General features: G+C 37.6%; 13 non-coding genes across 13 annotated transcripts; 7 read left to right on the plus strand and 6 right to left on the minus strand.

Annotated features, from left to right (window-relative positions):
* Positions 1-1,834: 1,834 nt before the first annotated feature.
* Positions 1,835-1,908, minus strand: TRNAT-AGU (transfer RNA threonine (anticodon AGU)). The gene has a single exon. It is a non-coding gene; the product is annotated as a tRNA-Thr (tRNA).
* A 556-nt stretch (positions 1,909-2,464) lies between these two features.
* TRNAS-GCU (transfer RNA serine (anticodon GCU)) lies at positions 2,465-2,546 on the plus strand. Its single transcript has one exon. It is a non-coding gene; the product is annotated as a tRNA-Ser (tRNA).
* A 1,196-nt stretch (positions 2,547-3,742) lies between these two features.
* On the minus strand, positions 3,743-3,816 carry TRNAT-AGU (transfer RNA threonine (anticodon AGU)). Its single transcript has one exon. It is a non-coding gene; the product is annotated as a tRNA-Thr (tRNA).
* A 556-nt stretch (positions 3,817-4,372) lies between these two features.
* TRNAS-GCU (transfer RNA serine (anticodon GCU)) lies at positions 4,373-4,454 on the plus strand. Its single transcript has one exon. It is a non-coding gene; the product is annotated as a tRNA-Ser (tRNA).
* A 1,194-nt stretch (positions 4,455-5,648) lies between these two features.
* On the minus strand, positions 5,649-5,722 carry TRNAT-AGU (transfer RNA threonine (anticodon AGU)). The gene has a single exon. It is a non-coding gene; the product is annotated as a tRNA-Thr (tRNA).
* A 556-nt stretch (positions 5,723-6,278) lies between these two features.
* TRNAS-GCU (transfer RNA serine (anticodon GCU)) lies at positions 6,279-6,360 on the plus strand. Its single transcript has one exon. It is a non-coding gene; the product is annotated as a tRNA-Ser (tRNA).
* A 1,196-nt stretch (positions 6,361-7,556) lies between these two features.
* On the minus strand, positions 7,557-7,630 carry TRNAT-AGU (transfer RNA threonine (anticodon AGU)). The gene has a single exon. It is a non-coding gene; the product is annotated as a tRNA-Thr (tRNA).
* Positions 7,631-8,186: 556 nt separating this feature from the next.
* On the plus strand, positions 8,187-8,268 carry TRNAS-GCU (transfer RNA serine (anticodon GCU)). The gene has a single exon. It is a non-coding gene; the product is annotated as a tRNA-Ser (tRNA).
* Positions 8,269-9,464: 1,196 nt separating this feature from the next.
* Positions 9,465-9,538, minus strand: TRNAT-AGU (transfer RNA threonine (anticodon AGU)). Its single transcript has one exon. It is a non-coding gene; the product is annotated as a tRNA-Thr (tRNA).
* A 556-nt stretch (positions 9,539-10,094) lies between these two features.
* Positions 10,095-10,176, plus strand: TRNAS-GCU (transfer RNA serine (anticodon GCU)). Its single transcript has one exon. It is a non-coding gene; the product is annotated as a tRNA-Ser (tRNA).
* A 1,196-nt stretch (positions 10,177-11,372) lies between these two features.
* Positions 11,373-11,446, minus strand: TRNAT-AGU (transfer RNA threonine (anticodon AGU)). Its single transcript has one exon. It is a non-coding gene; the product is annotated as a tRNA-Thr (tRNA).
* A 556-nt stretch (positions 11,447-12,002) lies between these two features.
* On the plus strand, positions 12,003-12,084 carry TRNAS-GCU (transfer RNA serine (anticodon GCU)). The gene has a single exon. It is a non-coding gene; the product is annotated as a tRNA-Ser (tRNA).
* A 1,829-nt stretch (positions 12,085-13,913) lies between these two features.
* On the plus strand, positions 13,914-13,995 carry TRNAS-GCU (transfer RNA serine (anticodon GCU)). The gene has a single exon. It is a non-coding gene; the product is annotated as a tRNA-Ser (tRNA).
* The last annotated feature ends 861 nt before the right edge of the window (positions 13,996-14,856 follow it).

A 14,856-nucleotide genomic window follows, 5' to 3' on the forward strand; every position in this document is an offset into this window, starting at 1 on the left:
AGAAGATGGAATGCATTTGAAATCCAAGGAAGATTGAAGCACCAATCGAACATTCAACTGGTTAGCGTAGCAAAATAATATTGAGCTTGAGTTCCATTCCACGTAGAGCAGAAACATGGAGTAAGATTTCAATCTCAGTCATAACACTTAAGAAGCCAAGTAAATTTTGAAGAGCATTCATTTAAAAGACTGACAAATTTACAGAAGCTGTATCGAGGACAAAGGCTTTGAAGTTTTGCAATTGAATGAGCCATCTTTTAGCACAGCTGAAATTTGGGACTTGTTTTGCTTCCAAGTTATGACACAGAATAGACAGATTGAAGAAATGCCATGGCAAAACCAAAAGGAGGAAAAATTATGACTAATTGATATTAAAAACCTCAGCACTGGTTCATTTCTGATAGAGTTTTCCCCAAGCTAACTTCAAACAACAGGCACTGTAGTTGACGAGATAAGGCAACTCTGACAAAAGCCAACATACAATCTTCAGTGAAAAAACACTGACTGGTAAAAACCCTCTCAACATCTTCCCACCTAAATGCATGGGTGCTATGTAGATGAGGTGGCCGAGTGGTTAAGGCGATGGACTGCTAATCCATTGTGCTCTGCATGCATGGGTTTGAATCCCATCCTCGTCGTATTAATCTGCTTCTTCTTTCGTGTTGAATGGTTTGGTTTTCATTTTTAACCCAAGTGGTGGACACTTCAAGCATGAAAGTTTACAATACTCCTGTGCTGCTATCAAACTTTGCAGAGTCAGATCTGTAAATCCACTCGTTTTAATTTGTAAAGCTTGATGCCATCCTATATTCTGTAAAGAAAATTATATCCTCTAATTCCTTTTAAAGTGTTTCAACAGCAGACAATTTTTTTTCTCAATTGCACTATATTAGGGCTGTGGGAAATTAATATTTGATGACAAACAAGAGTAAAAGTCCTCTTTTTGGGGTAAAAACCCTCAAAATGAGATGAAGAATAGAAAGCACTGCTGACATTCAAAATCAAGATTTTCCTTTTACTAAATAGGCTCTTTGACCAACTAAGCCAAAGGACAAACAGGTGCGAAACATTAAAAAGCCTGCTTAGAGAGTTAAACAGCCCTAAACTGAGATAAAGAAGGAAAAGGACTGCTGGCATTCAAATTCAAGATTTTCCATTTACTAAATAGGCTCTTTGACCTACTAAGACAAAGGACAAACAGGTGTGATACATTAGAAAGCCTGCTTAGAGAGTTAAACAGCCCTAAACTGAGATAAAGAAGGAAGAGGACTGCTGGCATTCAAATTCAAGATTTTCTGTTTACTAAACAGGCTCTTTGACCAACTAAGACAAAGGACAAACAGGTGTGATACATTAGAAAGCCTGCTTAGAGAGTTAAGAAGCCCCAAACTGACATAAAGAAAGAATAGCACTGCTGGCATTCAAATTCAAGATTTTCTGTTTACTAAACAGGCTCTTTGACCAACTAAGACAAAGGACAAATAGGTGTGATACATTAGAAAGCCTGCTTAGAGAGTTAAGAAGCCCCAAACTGACATAAAGAAAGAATAGCTGGCATTCAAATTCAAGATTTTCTGTTTACTAAACAGGCTCTTTGACCAACTAAGCCAAAGGACATAAAGGTGAGATACATTGGATAAACGGATTAGAGATGCATAGAAAGGATGCATTTCAAAACTAAATCAACTGGTTTTACATTGTCATGCTTGAAGCCATCTTTCTTCCTTTATATCTCTTAGGTAGAAGAGATTTTTAATCTCACAATTGCACTATCAGTCGCAAGTGAAACACCTATTTTTAAGATAGGAAGCTTCTTTGTGAGGAGATGAAAACAAGGCACTGCTGAGATTCGAACTCAGGATCTCCTGTTTACTAGACAGGCGCTTTAACCAACTAAGCCACAGCACCAGAAGATGGAATGCATTTGAAATCCAAGGAAGATTGAAGCACCAATCGAACATTCAACTGGTTAGCGTAGCAAAATAATATTGAGCTTGAGTTCCATTCCACGTAGAGCAGAAACATGGAGTAAGATTTCAATCTCAGTCATAACACTTAAGAAGCCAAGTAAATTTTGAAGAGCATTCATTTAAAAGACTGACAAATTTACAGAAGCTGTATCGAGGACAAAGGCTTTGAAGTTTTGCAATTGAATGAGCCATCTTTTAGCACAGCTGAAATTTGGGACTTGTTTTGCTTCCAAGTTATGACACAGAATAGACAGATTGAAGAAATGCCATGGCAAAACCAAAAGGAGGAAAAATTATGACTAATTGATATTAAAAACCTCAGCACTGGTTCATTTCTGATAGAGTTTTCCCCAAGCTAACTTCAAACAACAGGCACTGTAGTTGACGAGATAAGGCAACTCTGACAAAAGCCAACATACAATCTTCAGTGAAAAAACACTGACTGGTAAAAACCCTCTCAACATCTTCCCACCTAAATGCATGGGTGCTATGTAGATGAGGTGGCCGAGTGGTTAAGGCGATGGACTGCTAATCCATTGTGCTCTGCATGCATGGGTTCGAATCCCATCCTCGTCGTATTAATCTGCTTCTTCTTTCGTGTTGAATGGTTTGGTTTTCATTTTTAACCCAAGTGGTGGACACTTCAAGCATGAAAGTTTACAATACTCCTGTGCTGCTATCAAACTTTGCAGAGTCAGATCTGTAAATCCACTCGTTTTAATTTGTAAAGCTTGATGCCATCCTATATTCTGTAAAGAAAATTATATCCTCTAATTCCTTTTAAAGTGTTTCAACAGCAGACAATTTTTTTTCTCAATTGCACTATATTAGGGCTGTGGGAAATTAATATTTGATGACAAACAAGAGTAAAAGTCCTCTTTTTGGGGTAAAAACCCACAAAATGAGATGAAGAATAGAAAGCACTGCTGACATTCAAAATCAAGATTTTCCTTTTACTAAATAGGCTCTTTGACCAACTAAGCCAAAGGACAAACAGGTGCGAAACATTAAAAAGCCTGCTTAGAGAGTTAAACAGCCCTAAACTGAGATAAAGAAGGAAAAGGACTGCTGGCATTCAAATTCAAGATTTTCCATTTACTAAATAGGCTCTTTGACCTACTAAGACAAAGGACAAACAGGTGTGATACATTAGAAAGCCTGCTTAGAGAGTTAAACAGCCCTAAACTGAGATAAAGAAGGAAGAGGACTGCTGGCATTCAAATTCAAGATTTTCTGTTTACTAAACAGGCTCTTTGACCAACTAAGACAAAGGACAAACAGGTGTGATACATTAGAAAGCCTGCTTAGAGAGTTAAGAAGCCCCAAACTGACATAAAGAAAGAATAGCACTGCTGGCATTCAAATTCAAGATTTTCTGTTTACTAAACAGGCTCTTTGACCAACTAAGACAAAGGACAAATAGGTGTGATACATTAGAAAGCCTGCTTAGAGAGTTAAGAAGCCCCAAACTGACATAAAGAAAGAATAGCTGGCATTCAAATTCAAGATTTTCTGTTTACTAAACAGGCTCTTTGACCAACTAAGCCAAAGGACATAAAGGTGAGATACATTGGATAAACGGATTAGAGATGCATAGAAAGGATGCATTTCAAAACTAAATCAACTGGTTTTACATTGTCATGCTTGAAGCCATCTTTCTTCCTTTATATCTCTTAGGTAGAAGAGATTTTTAATCTCACAATTGCACTATCAGTCGCAAGTGAAACACCTATTTTTAAGATAGGAAGCTTCTTTGTGAGGAGATGAAAACAAGGCACTGCTGAGATTCGAACTCAGGATCTCCTGTTTACTAGACAGGCGCTTTAACCAACTAAGCCACAGCACCAGAAGATGGAATGCATTTGAAATCCAAGGAAGATTGAAGCACCAATCGAACATTCAACTGGTTAGCGTAGCAAAATAATATTGAGCTTGAGTTCCATTCCACGTAGAGCAGAAACATGGAGTAAGATTTCAATCTCAGTCATAACACTTAAGAAGCCAAGTAAATTTTGAAGAGCATTCATTTAAAAGACTGACAAATTTACAGAAGCTGTATCGAGGACAAAGGCTTTGAAGTTTTGCAATTGAATGAGCCATCTTTTAGCACAGCTGAAATTTGGGACTTGTTTTGCTTCCAAGTTATGACACAGAATAGACAGATTGAAGAAATGCCATGGCAAAACCAAAAGGAGGAAAAATTATGACTAATTGATATTAAAAACCTCAGCACTGGTTCATTTCTGATAGAGTTTTCCCCAAGCTAACTTCAAACAACAGGCACTGTAGTTGACGAGATAAGGCAACTCTGACAAAAGCCAACATACAATCTTCAGTGAAAAAACACTGACTGGTAAAAACCCTCTCAACATCTTCCCACCTAAATGCATGGGTGCTATGTAGATGAGGTGGCCGAGTGGTTAAGGCGATGGACTGCTAATCCATTGTGCTCTGCATGCATGGGTTCGAATCCCATCCTCGTCGTATTAATCTGCTTCTTCTTTCGTGTTGAATGGTTTGGTTTTCATTTTTAACCCAAGTGGTGGACACTTCAAGCATGAAAGTTTACAATACTCCTGTGCTGCTATCAAACTTTGCAGAGTCAGATCTGTAAATCCACTCGTTTTAATTTGTAAAGCTTGATGCCATCCTATATTCTGTAAAGAAAATTATATCCTCTAATTCCTTTTAAAGTGTTTCAACAGCAGACAATTTTTTTTCTCAATTGCACTATATTAGGGCTGTGGGAAATTAATATTTGATGACAAACAAGAGTAAAAGTCCTCTTTTTGGGGTAAAAACCCACAAAATGAGATGAAGAATAGAAAGCACTGCTGACATTCAAAATCAAGATTTTCCTTTTACTAAATAGGCTCTTTGACCAACTAAGCCAAAGGACAAACAGGTGCGAAACATTAAAAAGCCTGCTTAGAGAGTTAAACAGCCCTAAACTGAGATAAAGAAGGAAAAGGACTGCTGGCATTCAAATTCAAGATTTTCCATTTACTAAATAGGCTCTTTGACCTACTAAGACAAAGGACAAACAGGTGTGATACATTAGAAAGCCTGCTTAGAGAGTTAAACAGCCCTAAACTGAGATAAAGAAGGAAGAGGACTGCTGGCATTCAAATTCAAGATTTTCTGTTTACTAAACAGGCTCTTTGACCAACTAAGACAAAGGACAAACAGGTGTGATACATTAGAAAGCCTGCTTAGAGAGTTAAGAAGCCCCAAACTGACATAAAGAAAGAATAGCACTGCTGGCATTCAAATTCAAGATTTTCTGTTTACTAAACAGGCTCTTTGACCAACTAAGACAAAGGACAAATAGGTGTGATACATTAGAAAGCCTGCTTAGAGAGTTAAGAAGCCCCAAACTGACATAAAGAAAGAATAGCTGGCATTCAAATTCAAGATTTTCTGTTTACTAAACAGGCTCTTTGACCAACTAAGCCAAAGGACATAAAGGTGAGATACATTGGATATGCATTAGAGATGCATAGAAAGGATGCATTTCAAAACTAAATCAACTGGTTTTACATTGTCATGCTTGAAGCCATCTTTCTTCCTTTATATCTCTTAGGTAGAAGAGATTTTTAATCTCACAATTGCACTATCAGTCGCAAGTGAAACACCTATTTTTAAGATAGGAAGCTTCTTTGTGAGGAGATGAAAACAAGGCACTGCTGAGATTCGAACTCAGGATCTCCTGTTTACTAGACAGGCGCTTTAACCAACTAAGCCACAGCACCAGAAGATGGAATGCATTTGAAATCCAAGGAAGATTGAAGCACCAATCGAACATTCAACTGGTTAGCGCAGCAAAATAATATTGAGCTTGAGTTCCATTCCACGTAGAGCAGAAACATGGAGTAAGATTTCAATCTCAGTCATAACACTTAAGAAGCCAAGTAAATTTTGAAGAGCATTCATTTAAAAGACTGACAAATTTACAGAAGCTGTATCGAGGACAAAGGCTTTGAAGTTTTGCAATTGAATGAGCCATCTTTTAGCACAGCTGAAATTTGGGACTTGTTTTGCTTCCAAGTTATGACACAGAATAGACAGATTGAAGAAATGCCATGGCAAAACCAAAAGGAGGAAAAATTATGACTAATTGATATTAAAAACCTCAGCACTGGTTCATTTCTGATAGAGTTTTCCCCAAGCTAACTTCAAACAACAGGCACTGTAGTTGACGAGATAAGGCAACTCTGACAAAAGCCAACATACAATCTTCAGTGAAAAAACACTGACTGGTAAAAACCCTCTCAACATCTTCCCACCTAAATGCATGTGTGCTATGTAGATGAGGTGGCCGAGTGGTTAAGGCGATGGACTGCTAATCCATTGTGCTCTGCATGCATGGGTTCGAATCCCATCCTCGTCGTATTAATCTGCTTCTTCTTTCGTGTTGAATGGTTTGGTTTTCATTTTTAACCCAAGTGGTGGACACTTCAAGCATGAAAGTTTACAATACTCCTGTGCTGCTATCAAACTTTGCAGAGTCAGATCTGTAAATCCACTCGTTTTAATTTGTAAAGCTTGATGCCATCCTATATTCTGTAAAGAAAATTATATCCTCTAATTCCTTTTAAAGTGTTTCAACAGCAGACAATTTTTTTTCTCAATTGCACTATATTAGGGCTGTGGGAAATTAATATTTGATGACAAACAAGAGTAAAAGTCCTCTTTTTGGGGTAAAAACCCACAAAATGAGATGAAGAATAGAAAGCACTGCTGACATTCAAAATCAAGGTTTTCCTTTTACTAAATAGGCTCTTTGACCAACTAAGCCAAAGGACAAACAGGTGCGAAACATTAAAAAGCCTGCTTAGAGAGTTAAACAGCCCTAAACTGAGATAAAGAAGGAAAAGGACTGCTGGCATTCAAATTCAAGATTTTCCATTTACTAAATAGGCTCTTTGACCTACTAAGACAAAGGACAAACAGGTGTGATACATTAGAAAGCCTGCTTAGAGAGTTAAACAGCCCTAAACTGAGATAAAGAAGGAAGAGGACTGCTGGCATTCAAATTCAAGATTTTCTGTTTACTAAACAGGCTCTTTGACCAACTAAGACAAAGGACAAACAGGTGTGATACATTAGAAAGCCTGCTTAGAGAGTTAAGAAGCCCCAAACTGACATAAAGAAAGAATAGCACTGCTGGCATTCAAATTCAAGATTTTCTGTTTACTAAACAGGCTCTTTGACCAACTAAGACAAAGGACAAATAGGTGTGATACATTAGAAAGCCTGCTTAGAGAGTTAAGAAGCCCCAAACTGACATAAAGAAAGAATAGCTGGCATTCAAATTCAAGATTTTCTGTTTACTAAACAGGCTCTTTGACCAACTAAGCCAAAGGACATAAAGGTGAGATACATTGGATAAACGGATTAGAGATGCATAGAAAGGATGCATTTCAAAACTAAATCAACTGGTTTTACATTGTCATGCTTGAAGCCATCTTTCTTCCTTTATATCTCTTAGGTAGAAGAGATTTTTAATCTCACAATTGCACTATCAGTCGCAAGTGAAACACCTATTTTTAAGATAGGAAGCTTCTTTGTGAGGAGATGAAAACAAGGCACTGCTGAGATTCGAACTCAGGATCTCCTGTTTACTAGACAGGCGCTTTAACCAACTAAGCCACAGCACCAGAAGATGGAATGCATTTGAAATCCAAGGAAGATTGAAGCACCAATCGAACATTCAACTGGTTAGCGCAGCAAAATAATATTGAGCTTGAGTTCCATTCCACGTAGAGCAGAAACATGGAGTAAGATTTCAATCTCAGTCATAACACTTAAGAAGCCAAGTAAATTTTGAAGAGCATTCATTTAAAAGACTGACAAATTTACAGAAGCTGTATCGAGGACAAAGGCTTTGAAGTTTTGCAATTGAATGAGCCATCTTTTAGCACAGCTGAAATTTGGGACTTGTTTTGCTTCCAAGTTATGACACAGAATAGACAGATTGAAGAAATGCCATGGCAAAACCAAAAGGAGGAAAAATTATGACTAATTGATATTAAAAACCTCAGCACTGGTTCATTTCTGATAGAGTTTTCCCCAAGCTAACTTCAAACAACAGGCACTGTAGTTGACGAGATAAGGCAACTCTGACAAAAGCCAACATACAATCTTCAGTGAAAAAACACTGACTGGTAAAAACCCTCTCAACATCTTCCCACCTAAATGCATGTGTGCTATGTAGATGAGGTGGCCGAGTGGTTAAGGCGATGGACTGCTAATCCATTGTGCTCTGCATGCATGGGTTCGAATCCCATCCTCGTCGTATTAATCTGCTTCTTCTTTCGTGTTGAATGGTTTGGTTTTCATTTTTAACCCAAGTGGTGGACACTTCAAGCATGAAAGTTTACAATACTCCTGTGCTGCTATCAAACTTTGCAGAGTCAGATCTGTAAATCCACTCGTTTTAATTTGTAAAGCTTGATGCCATCCTATATTCTGTAAAGAAAATTATATCCTCTAATTCTTTTTAAAGTGTTTCAACAGCAGACAATTTTTTTTCTCAATTGCACTATATTAGGGCTGTGGGAAATTAATATTTGATGACAAACAAGAGTAAAAGTCCTCTTTTTGGGGTAAAAACCCAGAAAATGAGATGAAGAATAGAAAGCACTGCTGACATTCAAAATCAAGGTTTTCCTTTTACTAAATAGGCTCTTTGACCAACTAAGCCAAAGGACAAACAGGTGCGAAACATTAAAAAGCCTGCTTAGAGAGTTAAACAGCCCTAAACTGAGATAAAGAAGGAAAAGGACTGCTGGCATTCAAATTCAAGATTTTCCATTTACTAAATAGGCTCTTTGACCAACTAAGACAAAGGACAAACAGGTGTGATACATTAGAAAGCCTGCTTAGAGAGTTAAACAGCCCTAAACTGAGATAAAGAAGGAAGAGGACTGCTGGCATTCAAATTCAAGATTTTCTGTTTACTAAACAGGCTCTTTGACCAACTAAGACAAAGGACAAACAGGTGTGATACATTAGAAAGCCTGCTTAGAGAGTTAAGAAGCCCCAAACTGACATAAAGAAAGAATAGCACTGCTGGCATTCAAATTCAAGATTTTCTGTTTACTAAACAGGCTCTTTGACCAACTAAGACAAAGGACAAATAGGTGTGATACATTAGAAAGCCTGCTTAGAGAGTTAAGAAGCCCCAAACTGACATAAAGAAAGAATAGCTGGCATTCAAATTCAAGATTTTCTGTTTACTAAACAGGCTCTTTGACCAACTAAGCCAAAGGACATAAAGGTGAGATACATTGGATAAACGGATTAGAGATGCATAGAAAGGATGCATTTCAAAACTAAATCAACTGGTTTTACATTGTCATGCTTGAAGCCATCTTTCTTCCTTTATATCTCTTAGGTAGAAGAGATTTTTAATCTCACAATTGCACTATCAGTCGCAAGTGAAACACCTATTTTTAAGATAGGAAGCTTCTTTGTGAGGAGATGAAAACAAGGCACTGCTGAGATTCGAACTCAGGATCTCCTGTTTACTAGACAGGCGCTTTAACCAACTAAGCCACAGCACCAGAAGATGGAATGCATTTGAAATCCAAGGAAGATTGAAGCACCAATCGAACATTCAACTGGTTAGCGTAGCAAAATAATATTGAGCTTGAGTTCCATTCCACGTAGAGCAGAAACATGGAGTAAGATTTCAATCTCAGTCATAACACTTAAGAAGCCAAGTAAATTTTGAAGAGCATTCATTTAAAAGACTGACAAATTTACAGAAGCTGTATCGAGGACAAAGGCTTTGAAGTTTTGCAATTGAATGAGCCATCTTTTAGCACAGCTGAAATTTGGGACTTGTTTTGCTTCCAAGTTATGACACAGAATAGACAGATTGAAGAAATGCCATGGCAAAACCAAAAGGAGGAAAAATTATGACTAATTGATATTAAAAACCTCAGCACTGGTTCATTTCTGATAGAGTTTTCCCCAAGCTAACTTCAAACAACAGGCACTGTAGTTGACGAGATAAGGCAACTCTGACAAAAGCCAACATACAATCTTCAGTGAAAAAACACTGACTGGTAAAAACCCTCTCAACATCTTCCCACCTAAATGCATGGGTGCTATGTAGATGAGGTGGCCGAGTGGTTAAGGCGATGGACTGCTAATCCATTGTGCTCTGCATGCATGGGTTCGAATCCCATCCTCGTCGTATTAATCTGCTTCTTCTTTCGTGTTGAATGGTTTGGTTTTCATTTTTAACCCAAGTGGTGGACACTTCAAGCATGAAAGTTTACAATACTCCTGTGCTGCTATCAAACTTTGCAGAGTCAGATCTGTAAATCCACTCGTTTTAATTTGTAAAGCTTGATGCCATCCTATATTCTGTAAAGAAAATTATATCCTCTAATTCCTTTTAAAGTGTTTCAACAGCAGACAATTTTTTTTCTCAATTGCACTATATTAGGGCTGTGGGAAATTAATATTTGATGACAAACAAGAGTAAAAGTCCTCTTTTTGGGGTAAAAACCCAGAAAATGAGATGAAGAATAGAAAGCACTGCTGACATTCAAAATCAAGATTTTCCTTTTACTAAATAGGCTCTTTGACCAACTAAGCCAAAGGACAAACAGGTGCGAAACATTAAAAAGCCTGCTTAGAGAGTTAAACAGCCCTAAACTGAGATAAAGAAGGAAAAGGACTGCTGGCATTCAAATTCAAGATTTTCCATTTACTAAATAGGCTCTTTGACCTACTAAGACAAAGGACAAACAGGTGTGATACATTAGAAAGCCTGCTTAGAGAGTTAAACAGCCCTAAACTGAGATAAAGAAGGAAGAGGACTGCTGGCATTCAAATTCAAGATTTTCTGTTTACTAAACAGGCTCTTTGACCAACTAAGACAAAGGACAAACAGGTGTGATACATTAGAAAGCCTGCTTAGAGAGTTAAGAAGCCCCAAACTGACATAAAGAAAGAATAGCACTGCTGGCATTCAAATTCAAGATTTTCTGTTTACTAAACAGGCTCTTTGACCAACTAAGACAAAGGACAAATAGGTGTGATACATTAGAAAGCCTGCTTAGAGAGTTAAGAAGCCCCAAACTGACATAAAGAAAGAATAGCTGGCATTCAAATTCAAGATTTTCTGTTTACTAAACAGGCTCTTTGACCAACTAAGCCAAAGGACATAAAGGTGAGATACATTGGATAAACGGATTAGAGATGCATAGAAAGGATGCATTTCAAAACTAAATCAACTGGTTTTACATTGTCATGCTTGAAGCCATCTTTCTTCCTTTATATCTCTTAGGTAGAATAGATTTTTAATCTCACAATTGCACTATCAGTCGCAAGTGAAACACCTATTTTTAAGATAGGAAGCTTCTTTGTGAGGAGATGAAAACAAGGCACTGCTGAGATTCGAACTCAGGATCTCCTGTTTACTAGACAGGCGCTTTAACCAACTAAGCCACAGCACCAGAAGATGGAATGCATTTGAAATCCAAGGAAGATTGAAGCACCAATCGAACATTCAACTGGTTAGCGCAGCAAAATAATATTGAGCTTGAGTTCCATTCCACGTAGAGCAGAAACATGGAGTAAGATTTCAATCTCAGTCATAACACTTAAGAAGCCAAGTAAATTTTGAAGAGCATTCATTTAAAAGACTGACAAATTTACAGAAGCTGTATCGAGGACAAAGGCTTTGAAGTTTTGCAATTGAATGAGCCATCTTTTAGCACAGCTGAAATTTGGGACTTGTTTTGCTTCCAAGTTATGACACAGAATAGACAGATTGAAGAAATGCCATGGCAAAACCAAAAGGAGGAAAAATTATGACTAATTGATATTAAAAACCTCAGCACTGGTTCATTTCTGATAGAGTTTTCCCCAAGCTAACTTCAAACAACAGGCACTGTAGTTGACGAGATAAGGCAACTCTGACAAAAGCCAACATACAATCTTCAGTGAAAAAACACTGACTGGTAAAAACCCTCTCAACATCTTCCCACCTAAATGCATGTGTGCTATGTAGATGAGGTGGCCGAGTGGTTAAGGCGATGGACTGCTAATCCATTGTGCTCTGCATGCATGGGTTCGAATCCCATCCTCGTCGTATTAATCTGCTTCTTCTTTCATGTTGAATGGTTTGGTTTTCATTTTTAACCCAAGTGGTGGACACTTCAAGCATGAAAGTTTACAATACTCCTGTGCTGCTATCAAACTTTGCAGAGTCAGATCTGTAAATCCACTCGTTTTAATTTGTAAAGCTTGATGCCATCCTATATTCTGTAAAGAAAATTATATCCTCTAATTCCTTTTAAAGTGTTTCAACAGCAGACAATTTTTTTTCTCAATTGCACTATATTAGGGCTGTGGGAAATTAATATTTGATGACAAACAAGAGTAAAAGTCCTCTTTTTGGGGTAAAAACCCACAAAATGAGATGAAGAATAGAAAGCACTGCTGACATTCAAAATCAAGGTTTTCCTTTTACTAAATAGGCTCTTTGACCAACTAAGCCAAAGGACAAACAGGTGCGAAACATTAAAAAGCCTGCTTAGAGAGTTAAACAGCCCTAAACTGAGATAAAGAAGGAAAAGGACTGCTGGCATTCAAATTCAAGATTTTCCATTTACTAAATAGGCTCTTTGACCTACTAAGACAAAGGACAAACAGGTGTGATACATTAGAAAGCCTGCTTAGAGAGTTAAACAGCCCTAAACTGAGATAAAGAAGGAAGAGGACTGCTGGCATTCAAATTCAAGATTTTCTGTTTACTAAACAGGCTCTTTGACCAACTAAGACAAAGGACAAACAGGTGTGATACATTAGAAAGCCTGCTTAGAGAGTTAAGAAGCCCCAAACTGACATAAAGAAAGAATAGCACTGCTGGCATTCAAATTCAAGATTTTCTGTTTACTAAACAGGCTCTTTGACCAACTAAGACAAAGGACAAATAGGTGTGATACATTAGAAAGCCTGCTTAGAGAGTTAAGAAGCCCCAAACTGACATAAAGAAAGAATAGCTGGCATTCAAATTCAAGATTTTCTGTTTACTAAACAGGCTCTTTGACCAACTAAGCCAAAGGACATAAAGGTGAGATACATTGGATAAACGGATTAGAGATGCATAGAAAGGATGCATTTCAAAACTAAATCAACTGGTTTTACATTGTCATGCTTGAAGCCATCTTTCTTCCTTTATATCTCTTAGGTAGAAGAGATTTTTAATCTCACAATTGCACTATCAGTCGCAAGTGAAACACCTATTTTTAAGATAGGAAGCTTCTTTGTGAGGAGATGAAAACAAGGCACTGCTGAGATTCGAACTCAATTCGATCTCCTGTTTACTAGACAGGCGCTTTAACCAACTAAGCCACAGCACCAGAAGATGGAATGCATTTGAAATCCAAGGAAGATTGAAGCACCAATCGAACATTCAACTGGTTAGCGTAGCAAAATAATATTGAGCTTGAGTTCCATTCCACGTAGAGCAGAAACATGGAGTAAGATTTCAATCTCAGTCATAACACTTAAGAAGCCAAGTAAATTTTGAAGAGCATTCATTTAAAAGACTGACAAATTTACAGAAGCTGTATCGAGGACAAAGGCTTTGAAGTTTTGCAATTGTATGAGCCATCTTTTAGCACAGCTGAAATTTGGGACTTGTTTTGCTTCCAAGTTATGACACAGAATAGACAGATTGAAGAAATGCCATGGCAAAACCAAAAGGAGGAAAAATTATGACTAATTGATATTAAAAACCTCAGCACTGGTTCATTTCTGATAGAGTTTTCCCCAAGCTAACTTCAAACAACAGGCACTGTAGTTGACGAGATAAGGCAACTCTGACAAAAGCCAACATACAATCTTCAGTGAAAAAACACTGACTGGTAAAAACCCTCTCAACATCTTCCCACCTAAATGCATGGGTGCTATGTAGATGAGGTGGCCGAGTGGTTAAGGCGATGGACTGCTAATCCATTGTGCTCTGCATGCATGGGTTCGAATCCCATCCTCGTCGTATTAATCTGCTTCTTCTTTCGTGTTGAATGGTTTGGTTTTCATTTTTAACCCAAGTGGTGGACACTTCAAGCATGAAAGTTTACAATACTCCTGTGCTGCTATCAAACTTTGCAGAGTCAGATCTGTAAATCCACTCGTTTTAATTTGTAAAGCTTGATGCCATCCTATATTCTGTAAAGAAAATTATATCCTCTAATTCCTTTTAAAGTGTTTCAACAGCAGACAATTTTTTTTCTCAATTGCACTATATTAGGGCTGTGGGAAATTAATATTTGATGACAAACAAGAGTAAAAGTCCTCTTTTTGGGGTAAAAACCCACAAAATGAGATGAAGAATAGAAAGCACTGCTGACATTCAAAATCAAGATTTTCCTTTTACTAAATAGGCTCTTTGACCAACTAAGCCAAAGGACAAACAGGTGCGAAACATTAAAAAGCCTGCTTAGAGAGTTAAACAGCCCTAAACTGAGATAAAGAAGGAAAAGGACTGCTGGCATTCAAATTCAAGATTTTCCATTTACTAAATAGGCTCTTTGACCTACTAAGACAAAGGACAAACAGGTGTGATACATTAGAAAGCCTGCTTAGAGAGTTAAACAGCCCTAAACTGAGATAAAGAAGGAAGAGGACTGCTGGCATTCAAATTCAAGATTTTCTGTTTACTAAACAGGCTCTTTGACCAACTAAGACAAAGGACAAACAGGTGTGATACATTAGAAAGCCTGCTTAGAGAGTTAAGAAGCCCCAAACTGACATAAAGAAAGAATAGCACTGCTGGCATTCAAATTCAAGATTTTCTGTTTACTAAACAGGCTCTTTGACCAACTAAGACAAAGGACAAATAGGTGTGATACATTAG

The sequence above is a fragment of the Dendrobates tinctorius genome, unplaced genomic scaffold (assembly GCF_039654945.1).
Source record: "Dendrobates tinctorius isolate UK_male_01 unplaced genomic scaffold, ASM3965494v1 ptg000254l, whole genome shotgun sequence".
Classification (NCBI taxonomy): Eukaryota; Metazoa; Chordata; class Amphibia; order Anura; family Dendrobatidae; genus Dendrobates; species Dendrobates tinctorius.